The sequence below is a fragment of the Pongo abelii genome, chromosome 9 (assembly GCF_028885655.2).
Source record: "Pongo abelii isolate AG06213 chromosome 9, NHGRI_mPonAbe1-v2.0_pri, whole genome shotgun sequence".
Taxonomy (NCBI): domain Eukaryota; kingdom Metazoa; phylum Chordata; class Mammalia; order Primates; family Hominidae; genus Pongo; species Pongo abelii.
The window spans coordinates 136,362,409-136,375,796 of NC_071994.2; the positions used below are offsets into that span (position 1 = coordinate 136,362,409).

Consider the following 13,388-nt stretch of genomic DNA (forward strand, 5'->3'; position numbering starts at 1 on the left):
CCTAGATTTCAAAAGAAGCCTCAGAGAGCCTCAGGGCCCAGGCAGAAAATTGCCACACAGGCAGGGCCGTCTCAGAGCATCCTCACTAGAGCCATGTGTAGTGGAGCTGTGGGAATGAGGTCTCCCCCATACCACAGAACTGTACAGCCACCAGAGTGCAACGCCAGCCTGGGAAAGTCACAGTCACGCACCTCCTCAATAATGCAAGCTGAAGTGTGGGCTATCCCCAGCAAAGTTGTGGAGGTGAGACTGCCGGAGGCCTTGGGGGCCCAACCCCGAACCGGTGTGTCCAGGAGGTGAGACACAGGGTCAAAGAAGATTACTCACAAACTTTAAGATTTAATGTTGGTTGCCCTAGAGTTTTGGATTCTCTTGGGACCTACTACCCTTTATTTCCCCCTATTTCTTCCTTTGGGAATGGGGATGACTATCTTATGACCCTCCCACCATTGTATTTCAAAAGCATATAATTTGTTTCATTGCACAGGCTGACAGCTGGAGGGAAATTTGTCACAGGATGACTTGTACCTTGAGTCTCACCTATATCTGATTTAAACGATATTTAGATGAGACTTTAGATTTTAGAATTTTGAGTTGATGCTGAAATGCATTAAGACTTTTGGGGCTATTGAGATGGAATGAATATATTTTTCATGTGAGGACATGAATTTGGAGGCATAGGGGTGGAATTTTATAGTCTGAATATCTTCCAAAATTCATGTGTAGAAACTTAATTTCCAACGTGATAGCTGTAAGAGGTGGGGCATTTGAAAGGTGATTAGGTCATGAGGGTGCAGCCCTCATGAATGAGATTAGCAACCTCATGAAAAAGCTTGAGGGGGTGAATTTACTTCTTACATCTCTTTAACCACGTGAAGACACAGCATCTGTCCCTCTGGAGGAGGCAACGGGGCACTATATTGGAAGCAGAGAACAGCCTTCCCCAGACACCAGCCTCCTGGCACCTTGTTACTGGACTTTGCAGCCTCCAGAATTGTGAGAAATAGATGTCTGTTGTTTATAAATTACCCGTCCGTGGCATTGTGTTATAGCAGCACAGACCGAGGCAACTGATCAAAAGAGGGGGGCATCTAACACAAGGTCAACAAAGCGGAACCGGAACCTTCCCTGAAACTTCCGGACTGAGAACCACAAAGCATGAACCACAGAATAAAACTCAAGAGCTGGCTGCGGCGGCTCACGCCTGCAATCCCAGCACTCTGGGAAGCTGAGGTGGGCAGATCATGGGGTCAGGAGTTTGAGACCAGCCTGGCCAATATGGTGAAACCCCCGTCTCTACTAAAAATACAAAAATTAGCTGGGCACGGTGGCACGCACCTGCAGTCCCAGCTCCTCGGGAGGCTGAGGCAGAAGAATCACTGGAACCCGGGAGGCGGAGGTCGCAGTGAGCCGAGATCGCCCCACTGCACTCCAGCCTGGGCAACAGAGTGAGACTGTCTCAAAACAAACAAACAAACAAAAACAAAACTCAAGAGCTGTTAATTATCTTGTTCTTTCTCTGTGAGAAGGTTGGTACATCTTTATGAGATAAATGAGCAAATAGTGGAAAGAGAAAGGAGACAGAGAAAGAGAGAGAGAGGATTTCTGGTAACAGCATTTAGTTCCTAGTGCCAGTTATCCCTGAGACCCAGCTGCACCCATTCTCATCCCATAGTTTGCCTATAAGAGATATCCAGTGTTCATCTAATAAACCCCACTATTTTCCTAGCCACTTTGAATTAGAGTCTGTAACTTGGAACACAAATCTTTGATAAATGCATAGTAACTATAATAATTATTATTCATTTTTGTATTTCAATAGGTTTTTGAGGAACAGGGGGTGTTTGGTTACATGAATAAGTTCTTTAGTGGTGATTTGTGAGACTTTGGTGTACCCATCACCCAAGCAGTATACCCTGTACCCAATGTGTAGTCTTTTCTCCCTTGCCACCTCCCCACCCTTTCGCCCGCATCCCCCAAATCCAATGTATCATTCTTTTTTTTTCCATTTTCATTCTTTTTTTAAAAATTTACTTTAAGTTCTGGGATACATGGATACATGTGCAGAATGTACAGGTTTGCTACATAGGTATACATGTGCCATGGTGGTTTGCTGCACCTATCAATCCATCATCTAGGTTTTAAGCCCCGCATATATTAGGTATTTATCCTAATGCTCTCCCTCCCCTTGCTCCCCGTAACTGTAATTATTGAGCAACTGTTATGTGCCCAGCACAAACTTAGGTAATTTACGATTAGAATTCCACTTAATGCTCATAGTGATCTATGAAATTGGTATTACTCTCAGAAAATGGGGCCTTAATTCAAGCCCATATTGGTCTGTCTCAAAAGCCAGTAGCAGCTGAGTGGTAGGCATTCATTAACTGTAGCTTAGAACAATACAGGTTCACTGGAGTAGACAGTTTTTTTCCAGGTAATGTGTCTGACTGATGTTGAATATAGACTGTGTGGGTTCTTCATGCTAAGGTTAGCAATCTGTACTGATTGTTTTTTTTAAACAAGAGCCATCAGAGTAATCGGTGGGAAAAGAAGGCGGCATGATGCAAATGTCATCTCTGCATTAACATCAGTCAATTCAATTCGCTTGAAAAACAGAATAGATAAATCTTAATTTTAATCTTGAGCAAATATAAAATTAAGTCAAAGTCATGAATGTGAGTGGAAGGATATGTTTGGCGGATGCATTGTCTAGGTGGTTTATTTTTTCTGCTGTCATCTGAGTGCTAAAAATCAGATCCCCTAGTGTGTCTAAATATCAGCCTTATTTTAAAGGCATTATTCTACTTATCTGGACCTGGGATGAAGTATTTCAGTAAAAAAAAAAAAGATATGCAGGTGCAGCTATAATTATCTACCTGTACTGAGTGATGTGAGAGTAGCTGTTAATTACTTTGCCTTTGAGGTTTGCAGATCAAAGTTTCTTTAAATAAAAAAATGGTATATGTTTGAGCCAAGAAGGTGAGTCACAGTAAAATATTTAACACTAAGTGCATTTGGCTAAAGTCGGGTTGCTTAAAGGCCAAATTTACCATATAAAGTTTAGGACTCTGAAAATTCCATACTAAAAATCTGTAATACCAGGGGCAAATGTTCAGATATTATTTTCAAGTCTACAACTCATGACGATCCCTTAAAGAGCCACAGTCAACCTTTCCAGTTGCTTTGCAAATCATTCCAGTTTGTCAGTCCTTTCAATGCCACCATCTCAATGACCTAGAGCAGGTGACAAATGGTATTACTGATGTTTTACAAACAAAAATTTGCTCAGAAGCATTTTTTAGTTGTTTATCTTGTTAGTAGACTATATTCTGCAGCTTCTATCATGATGCAAGTGTCTGGATAAATGCCTAAATCACCAGAACTAAATAGGAGTCTTTGTTTATTCAAATAGCAAGAGAGAGAAAAGCAGTGACAACTTATTAGGGAACCAATGTCTGGAATGAACTATATGCTTACACATTCAAACACCTGCATTAAAGTTCTCTTGAGATGCTAGAAATGAGTTTGCAATAACTGAGTCTTGAAGCATGTATCTAACAGATGTTTGAGTTTGGGAAGATTTCATGACAACATGAACATAAAAATAGTACTGGGATACAATATTAAAATTTTACCCCAGTGATTCAGGGCATTCAAATAGCAGGTTTGAGCAAATATTTATTCATCTGGTTGCTGGTATTTCCTACACAAAGCTCAATTATGTATGCACTGGAAAGTTATTCCATCATATAGTGCATTATATTCCCAAGGGGAAATCAACAGTGACGAGAGATACTGGAGCTCCACACGATATGGTTGTGTCAAAGTTCAACATTGGCATATTACTCATCTAGCTGTTCTATTGGTGCCAGACAGTATCTCACTGGATCAACATACAATAAATTGTATGCTCGTCTTCGTCTACTAAGATGTTTTCTAGCCACATCTTCAAATAAAATAGCCCTGTTGGCCCAATTTGCTGAGACTAAGATGATTTTAATGTAAACGCTTTTTTTTTTTTTTTTTTTTTTTGCAGCTGCAGGTGTGTTTTTGTTTAGGGTGAATATGACAGAGTAAAGACCACGGGACCTAAGAAACCAAAGGGAAGGAGTGAGATAATCTCGGGTTTGAGTTATGGGAAGGAATTATGGAAAAATCATGACATTTAATCTTTAGTATTTTGCAAAATACCAATAATTAGCAGGCATGAAGGAAGTAAATAAATGAGAAGATGAAAGGATGGATTTAGTACCTTCAAAAAAATGCAGAAAGCTTACCTATTTTAAATCTTACCTATTTAAAGTATATCTAGCATGCTAGTGAAGAGAAAGGTTTTATTTGGAACTACTGATACAGTAGTCATGAATTCTAATAAGAAAAGCCTACATATTCATATTCAAATTTTAGAAAATCAAAGATAATGAAAAAAATTACAAAAAAAAAATCAGAGGAAAAGACCACCTTATCTACAGAGGAGAAAAGATAAAAATTGCATCTGACTTCTCAGAAACCATGTAAGTACAGAGTAGAGTGAAACAAGTAAAGTGCTGAGAAAATCAAAACAAAACACCAACCAAGAATTCTGCACCCTAAGAAATTATCCTTCAATGGTGAAAGAGAAAGACTTGCTCTGACAAACAAAAATTGAGAAAATGTGTTGCTAGTAAATCTGCCTTTCAAGAAATATTAAAGGAAGTTATTTAGAAATAAACTATATGTCAGAAACTCAGATCTACATAAAGAAAGGAAGTGCACTGAAGAATGAATAAGTAAAATCAAAATGTTTAGTTTTAAAATTCTTCACCAATCTAACAGATTATGTTTTTTTCAAAGTTATAATAGCAACAATGTATTTGTGCACAAATGTGTGTGTGTGTGAGCGTGTTTATGTGTAAGTGAAATGAATGACAGCAACAATACAATGGATGGGGAATAAATGAATTTAGGAATATTTTGTTATTATAAGGTACTTGAACTACCTTTAAGACACTTCCTACCCATGAATAGGTATATTATTATACTAAAGTTGACATAAATTAGTTGTGAATGTATAGTGTGAACTCTAGGGCAACCACTAAAAAAATGGTTTTTAAAAAGTATAACTGAAATGCTAAGAAGGTGGTAGGACAGAAAAGGAGATTATGTAAAATGCTGAATTAAAGACACAAAAGAAAGAAAAGGTGTGGAAGACAAAAAAATAAGAACAAAGAATAAGGGCAACAAATGCAAAATAGTGACACATAGAGTACATGTTAATCCAACTATCAATAAGCACTTTAACATCAATGGTCTGAAAACATCGATTAAAACAGAGATTTTCAGAGTGGGTCAAAAACAAAACTCAACTAGATATTGCCTACAGAATCCCATCTTAAATATAAATATATAGATAAAAAGTAAAGAAACAGAGGAAAATATGCCATGGTAACACTATTTAGAGGTAGTAGGAGCAGATATATTAATTTCAGGAAGCAGATTTCCTGAAATCTGAAATTAGAGCAAGGTAAGTCATCAGAGATAGAGATGGGGCAATATATAATCATAAAGGAGCCAATATTCCAAGAGGACATAGCAATATTTAGTGTGTGTGCACTTCACAACAGAGCAGCAAAATATATGAGACAAAAAACTGATAGAACTGAAAGGAGAAACAGATGAATCCATGATTATAGTTGGGGATTTTAATGATTGTCCCTCTTTCAGAAGTGGACAGATCCAGCAGGCATAAAATCAGTATGGACATAGCTGGACTCAAAACTGTCATGAGTCAATTAGATATAATTGAAACCTATAGACTACTTTATCCAACAACACATGATCACACATTCTTCTCAAGCTCATGTGGAACATTTATTAAGATAGACCACATCCAGAACTGAAATCATACCTTAAGAAATGTAAAAGATAGAAATTGTGCAATGTCTGATCTCACATCAAAATGGAATTAAACTAGAAATCAATGACAGGAAGATCACTGGAAAAATCTTAAGATACTTGAAGATTAAACAATACACTTCTAAATGACCCGTGGGTCAAAGAATAAATCTCAAGAGAAAATTTAAAGTATTTTGAAGTAAACGAAAATGGAACTTATCAAATGTGTGTGATGCATCTAAAGCATGCTTAGATGGAGATTTATAGAAGAATGATCTAAAACCAATAATCTAATCTAGAAAACTAGAAACAAGAAGAGGAAGCTAAATCAAAAGTAAGCAGAAGAAAATAAATAGTACAATTAGAACGTCAATGAAATGGAAAAGAGAAAATGAACAGAGAAAATCAATGAAACCAAAAACCGGTTCCATGAAAAGATCAATAAAATGAATAAGCCTCTAGCCAGAATAATTAAGAAAAAAAGAGAGAACAACCAACTTACTAGTATCAGAGATGAAAGAAGGGACATCACTACTAACCCATGGACATGAAAAGGACAGTAAAGAAATATGAACAACTCCGTACCAACAAATTTGATGACCTATATGAAACAGACCAATTTCTTGAAAGACATGTCTGCCAAAACTTACACAAGAAGAAATAGACAATCTGAAGAGTCCCATGTTGACTGAGGAAATTAAATAAATAGTTAATAGTTTATTAAAGCAAAAGGCACCAGGCCCAGATGGTTTCACCAGTGAATTCTACTACATATTTAAGGAAGAAATTACACCAATTCTCTACAATCTCTTTCTGATGATAGAAGTAGAGGAAATAATTCTTAATGCTTCATCATTCTATGAGGCCAGCATTACCCTAATACCAAAACCATAAAAGATACTACAAGGAAAGAAAACTACAGATCAATATTTCTCATAAACACAGAAGAAAAATCCCCAACAAAACTTTAGCAAATTCAGTCCAACAATGTAGAGAAAGAAATATACACTGCTACCAAGTGGGATTTATCCCAGGTATGCAAGGCTGGTTAAACTTTTTTTTTTTTTTTTTTGGAGACGGAGTCTCACTCTGTCACCCAGTCTGGAGTGCAGTGGCACGATCTTGGCTCACTGCAAGCTCTGCCTCGTGGGTTCATGTCATTCTCCTGCCTCAGCCTCTGGAGTAGCTGGGACTACAGGCGCCCGCCACCACACCAGGCTAATTTTTTGTATTTTTAGTAGAGACAGGGTTTCACCATGTTAGCCAGGATGGTCTCGGTTTCCTGACCTCATGATCCGCTCGCCTCAGCCTCCCAAAGTGCTGGGATTACAGGTGTGAGCCACCATGCCCATCCGGCTGGTTAAACATTCTAAAGTCAATTAATGCTATTCATCACATCAACAGACTAAAGCAGAAAAATCACACAATCATATCAATAGATGCATTTTACAAAATCCAACACCCATTCATGATAAAATCTCTTAGCAAACTAGGAATAGGAAGAAAATTTTAAAACTTGATAAAGAAAATCTCCAGAAAACCTACAGCTAGCACCATACTTAGTGGTGAGAAACTAGATTTCCCAACTAAAATCAAGAATAAGTCAGAGATGTTTCCTCTCATCACTGCTTTTCATCCTTGTATTGGAAATTCTAACTAACATAATAAGAAAATAAAAGAAAATATAATGCATACAGATTGGGAAGGAAGAAATAAGACTGCATTTCTTTGCAGATTACATGATCATCTATGTAGCAAATACAGAAGAATCAACAACAACAAAAAAGAAAAACCAACTTGGCAATTATAGCAAGGTTGCAGGATATAAGGTTAATATACAAAATTCAATCAATTTCCTATATACCAGCAATGAACAAATGACATTTGAAAATAAAACCACATTGCCATCGACATTAGCACCCCCCGAATAAAATAGAGATAAATATGATAACATATACAAGACCTATGTGAAGAAAACTACCAAATTCCATGTGAAGAAAACTACAAAGATATCAAAGAAAAACTAAATAAATGAAGAGATATTTCATGTTCATAAACAGAAAGAGTCAATAGTCTCTGCAACTTTGCCAACATCTGTTAGTTTTTTATCTTTTTTTTCTTTGAGACAGAGTCTTGCTCTGTCACCCAGGCTGGAGTGCAGTGGCACAATCTCAGCTCACCACAAGCTCCACCTCCCAGGTTCATGCCATTCTCCTGCCTCAGCCTCCAGAGTAGCTGGGACTACAGGTGCTCACCATGCCTGGCTATTTTTTTTTTTTTTTGTATGTTTAGTAGAGACAGGGTTTCATGGTGTTAGGATGATCTCGATCTCCTGGCCTTGTGATTCACCCACCTTGGCCTCCCAAAGTGCTGGGATTACAGACATGAGCCACCTCGCCTGGCCTGATTTTTTAATAATAGCCATTCTGACCTGGTGTGAGATGGTAACTCATTGTGGTTTTGATTTGCATTTCTGTAATGAGTAGAGATGTTGAGCATTTTTTCATATGCCTGTTGGATGCATGTATGTCTTCTTTTGAGAACTGTCTGTTCATGTCCTTTGCCCATTTTTAATGGGGTTATTTGTTGTTAGCTTGTTGAATTGTTCAAGTTCCTTATAGATTCTGGATATCAGACCTTTGTCAGAAGCACAGTTTGCAAATATTTTCTCCCATTCTGTAAGTTATTCATTTACTTTGTTGATAGTTTCTTTCACTGTGTGAAGCTCTTTAGCTTAATTAGGTCCATCAATGGTGGACTGGATGAAGAAAATATGGTACATATATACCATGGAATACTATGCAGCCATAAATAGAAAAGAATTATGTTATTTGTAGCAACATAGCTGCAGCTGGAGGCGATTATCATAAGCAAATTAATGCAAAACCAGAAAACCAAATACCATGTGCTCTCACTTATAAGTGGGAACTAAACATTGAGTACACATGGGAACAAAGATGGGAAGAGACACCTGAGTCTACTTGAGCAGGAAGGGTGGAAGGAGGGTGAGGATCAAAGTACTACCTATCAGGTACTATGCTCACTATCTGCGTGATGAAATAATTTGTACATCAAGCCCCAGCAACATGCAATTTAACCATGTAAAAAATCTGCACAAGTACCCCTTGAACCTAAAATAAAAGTTATAAAAATGTAAAAGGCTAAGACTCAATATTATCAAGATGTCAGTTATTCCCAACTTAATGTATAAACACAATCCTGAACAAAATACCAGCAAGTTATTTTTCAGTTATTTTGCAAATACTGAAAAAATGACTCTAAAATTTATATGAAGAGGAAAACAAACCAGAATAGTTAACTCAATATTGAAGGAGAAAAACAAAGTTGGAGGACTGACACTACCCAACTTCAAGACTTACTACGAAGCTACAGTAATCAAGACTGTGATACTGGTATTAGAACAAATAGATCCATAGAACAGAATAGAGAGCCCAGAAATAGGCACACACAAATACAGTAAACTGATCCATGACAGAGGACCAAAGGCAATATAATGGAGTAAAGACAGTCCTCAATGAATCATGCTGGAACAACTAGACACGCACATATTACAAAAATGAATGCAGACACAATCCTTATACCTTTTGCCAAAAGGAAGTGAAAATAGATCATAGGCCCAAATGTAAAATAAAAAACTATAAAACTCCCAGGAGATAACATAGGAGAAGCCTAGATGACCTTGGATACAACAGTGTGTTATTTTTATTTTATTTTATTTTTGAACGGAGTCTCGCTCTGTCGCCCGGGCTGGAGTGCAGTGGCACGATCTTGGCTCACTGCAACCTCCGCCTCCTGGGTTCAAGCGATTCTCCTGCCTCAGCCTCCTGAGTAGCTGGGACTACAGGTGCCCACCATCATGCCCCACTGATTTTTGTATTTTTAGTAGAGACGGGGTTTCACCATATTGGCCAGGCTGGTCTTGAACTCCTGACCTTGTGATCTGCCCGCCTCAGCCTCCCAAAGTGCTGGGATGACAAGCGTGAGCCACCATGCCTGGCCCACAACAATGAGTTATTTAGATGTAATAGCAAAGGCACAATCCATGAAAGAAATAATTGATAAGCTAGAGTGCACTAAAATTAAAAACTTATGCTCTTGACTCTATCAAGAGATTGAAAAGAAAAGCCACAAACTGAGGGAAAATATTTGTAAAAGGCATATATGATTAAAAAAAACTGTTATCCAAAATATACAAACCATTCTTAAAATCCAACCAGAAATATGTAACAACCTGATTTAAAAACTGCACAGCATCATATGCCATTAGGAAATTGCAAATTAAAATGAAGCACCATTACTTACCTTACTAGAATGACAACAATCCAAACACTGACAATATCAAATGTTGATGAGGATGTGATATGGAGCAACAGAAACTCTTATTTATTGCTGGTTGGAATGCAAAATTGTATGGCTATTTTGGAAGACAGTTTGGCAATTACAAAACTAAACATACTCTTACCATATGATCTGGCCATAATGCTCCTTGCTTTTTACACAAAATGAATTGAAAACTTATACCCATAAAAACGTCTGCACATGGTTGTTTATGGCAACTTTGTTAATAATTGTCCAAAACTTGGGAGCAACCAAAGTGTCCTTCAGTATGTGAATGGATAAACTGTGGTACTTCCAGACACTGGAATATTATACAGCACTGAGAAGGAATGAGCTATCAAGCCATGAAAAGACATAGGGGAAACTTAAATGCATATCGCCAAGTGAACGAAGCCAATCTGTAAAAACTATGTACTGTCTGATTCCAACAATATGACGTTATGCAAAAGGCAAAACCTTGGAGGCAGTAAGAAAATTAGTGTTTTCAAAGTGTTAGGAGGAAGTGATGAATAGGTAGGTTTTTAGGGCAGTAAAATCATTCTGTATGATACTATCATGGTGGATACATGTCATTATACATTTGTCAAAACCCACAGAATATACAACATCAAAAGTGGACACTAATGTAAACTATGGACTTTGAATAATAAAGATGTATCAATGTAGTTAAATCAATTTTACGAAATACAGCACTGTAGTGTGAGATGTTGATAATGAGGGAGACTGCAGCAGATTTGCAGCATGAACAGGCGCAGATGGTATATGGGAAATCTCTGTTGCTAACATCCTAAAACTTCTGGAAAAAAGATCTAAACAACTCCATCAGGGCTAAGAGAATTGTTCTCAGGATGAGACAAGCTCTTAAACATCTACTATTCTGGGAAATGCATTCTCAAAAACTAGGCCGAATTGGCCAGGGGGTGGCTCATGCCTGTAATCCCAGCACTTTGGGAGGCTGAGGCGGGTGGATCACGAGGTCAGCAGATCAATACCATCCTAGCTAACACGGTGAAACCCTTCTCTACTAAAAAATACAAAAAAATTCACCAGGCTCGGTGGCAGGCGCCTGTAGTCCCAGCTACTTGGGAGGCTGAGGCAGGAGAATGGAGTGAACCCAGGAGGCGGAGCTTGCAGTGAGCTGAGCTCACCCCACTGCACTCCAGCCTGGGCGACAGAGCGAGACTCCATCTCAAACACACAAAAACAAAAACAAAAACAACAACAACAAAAAACTAGGCCAAATTTGATTTTGACTATTCAAAATTGTATGTCTGTGTTGATGTGAAATGTGAGATCTCTCTAAATGAGATAGAATTATGACTATGGGCTATAAAGCAGGGGAGTGGAGCCCTAGGAACTGTATCAGGTTTTCAGCAGAAAGCCAGCATCTCCACTCTGGGGAAGAGAATGACCAGTGGCTCCTGGGCAGAGTATCCCTCTGAAGCTACCTTGACTGTTGTCGTCAGCTTCTCATACATGAATCCAAAAAAAGGACATAATGAAAATCAATTTTACATCAAAAATTAATACCAAAACCACAACATTACTTTTTTTCTAATAGTGATCTGGGGATTCCTACTTTGAGACAGACATTTTTAACTTACGCATTTGTTTAGGCTTGTATTAAATCATTGTAAACCATAGTTTTAGTACTTATTCTATTTGATCAACCTTTACATGTCTACTAGTTTCCACAAAGAATACTTGGGAAACTTACAGAGTCTTCTTTTTACAGGAAGAAAAACTGAGTCACCAAAATCCATGTTGTATTTTGAGATTAAATCAAAAATATCTAAAATATGTCCCCATCTAAAAAATTGCCCCTCTATGCCAGGAAACCTAAAGATTAATAGCCTGAACAATGCTTTGCATTCAACTTCCTGATTTGCAGCAGATTTAGTGAGGCTGGGGATCAAACAACGAGGGCCAGGCATGGAGGTGTGGATTAGAATAAAACAAAATGTGACGGGAAAAAATTACAAGGTGAAAAGCCTTTTGTTCATACAATGGAACATAATTTTGCAGTAGACATTTTTAAGCTTCTATTATATCACACAGTGTTTCTTTGCAAGATTTCATGTGTTGTTGTGTTAAAGTGAATTTCATTTTGTCCCAATCAATGAATCTCCCCACTCGCTATTACCTACAGGCCTTCCTAGCAGCCAGAGTTCTGGCCACTCTCCAATACCAGGCTGGCATTAAAGTAAGTAAAGTTGCTGGTGTCTGTCCAAATGTTCAATCGAGGTAGTTGGAAAATGTCACCTACACCCAGATAATTTTTAAATTCCTTTCTCTCTTTTTCTTTCTCCCCATGCTCTGAAATTACCTCCAGCTTATTTGTCTGGCTAGAGGTTAATGGAACACTAATGATGTTAATGAGCCTTTCACAGTGCAAGTTTTTTCAGGAAAGAGATATAATAGCTGTTTTCCTTCCCTTTTAATCTTTTTCATCATTCAAGAGTTACGGGCTGAGACAATTAGCAACTTATACAGCTCTGTCTCCCTGCTCAGTCACAGCCCAGTGGGGCAAAAAGCAGGAGCCCATTAGACAGCTCCACATGTCCACAGGTGAGAGCGCATGGATGGATGCAACACTGCTTCCTGCCAGAAGGCATAATGCTATTCAGGGAGAAAGGAGGGAAATTAACAATCTGTTGATGAAGCTTTTCCATGGCAGGCAGGCAGCAGGAGCTGTCCAGAGTACTGAAGAGTCATCATAAATTCTTCCCCATCCCTTCATTAGACTGAAGGCATGTGTGAGAGCCACAAACCTCAAGGAGTTCAGGGTCTAGCTCACCCAAGCATCCAAATATTTAGTTACTGAGAGTAAACTTACCCTAATCTCACAGGGACCTGGAAAAAGAAGAACATTTTTATAAAACAAGTTATTTAGCGATACATCCCAATTTTTTGGGCATTTCTCCATTTTGTGGTGTTTTGGCATTCTGCCTGTCTATGCTTTGAAAGTATACATCCTGGATGCATATGGCAATTAAAACATGAACTCAGAGTGCTGCTAAGATGGAAAAACATTGAAAGTAAAACATGTCCAAGATTTGAACTAATCTTGATTCTGACTCAGCTGGTGTTAAGTTTTATTTCTGGTGAAAAGGGCCTATAAATGCCTTCAGCAAATGCTTCAAGAAGAAATTCAG

At 38.1% G+C, this 13,388-nt stretch overlaps 1 protein-coding gene across 1 annotated transcript in view; it reads right to left on the bottom strand.

Moving 5' to 3' along the window:
* The window catches only part of OPCML (opioid binding protein/cell adhesion molecule like), a 1,125,121-nt gene that overhangs the window by 677,361 nt on the left and 434,372 nt on the right, over nucleotides 1-13,388 (bottom strand).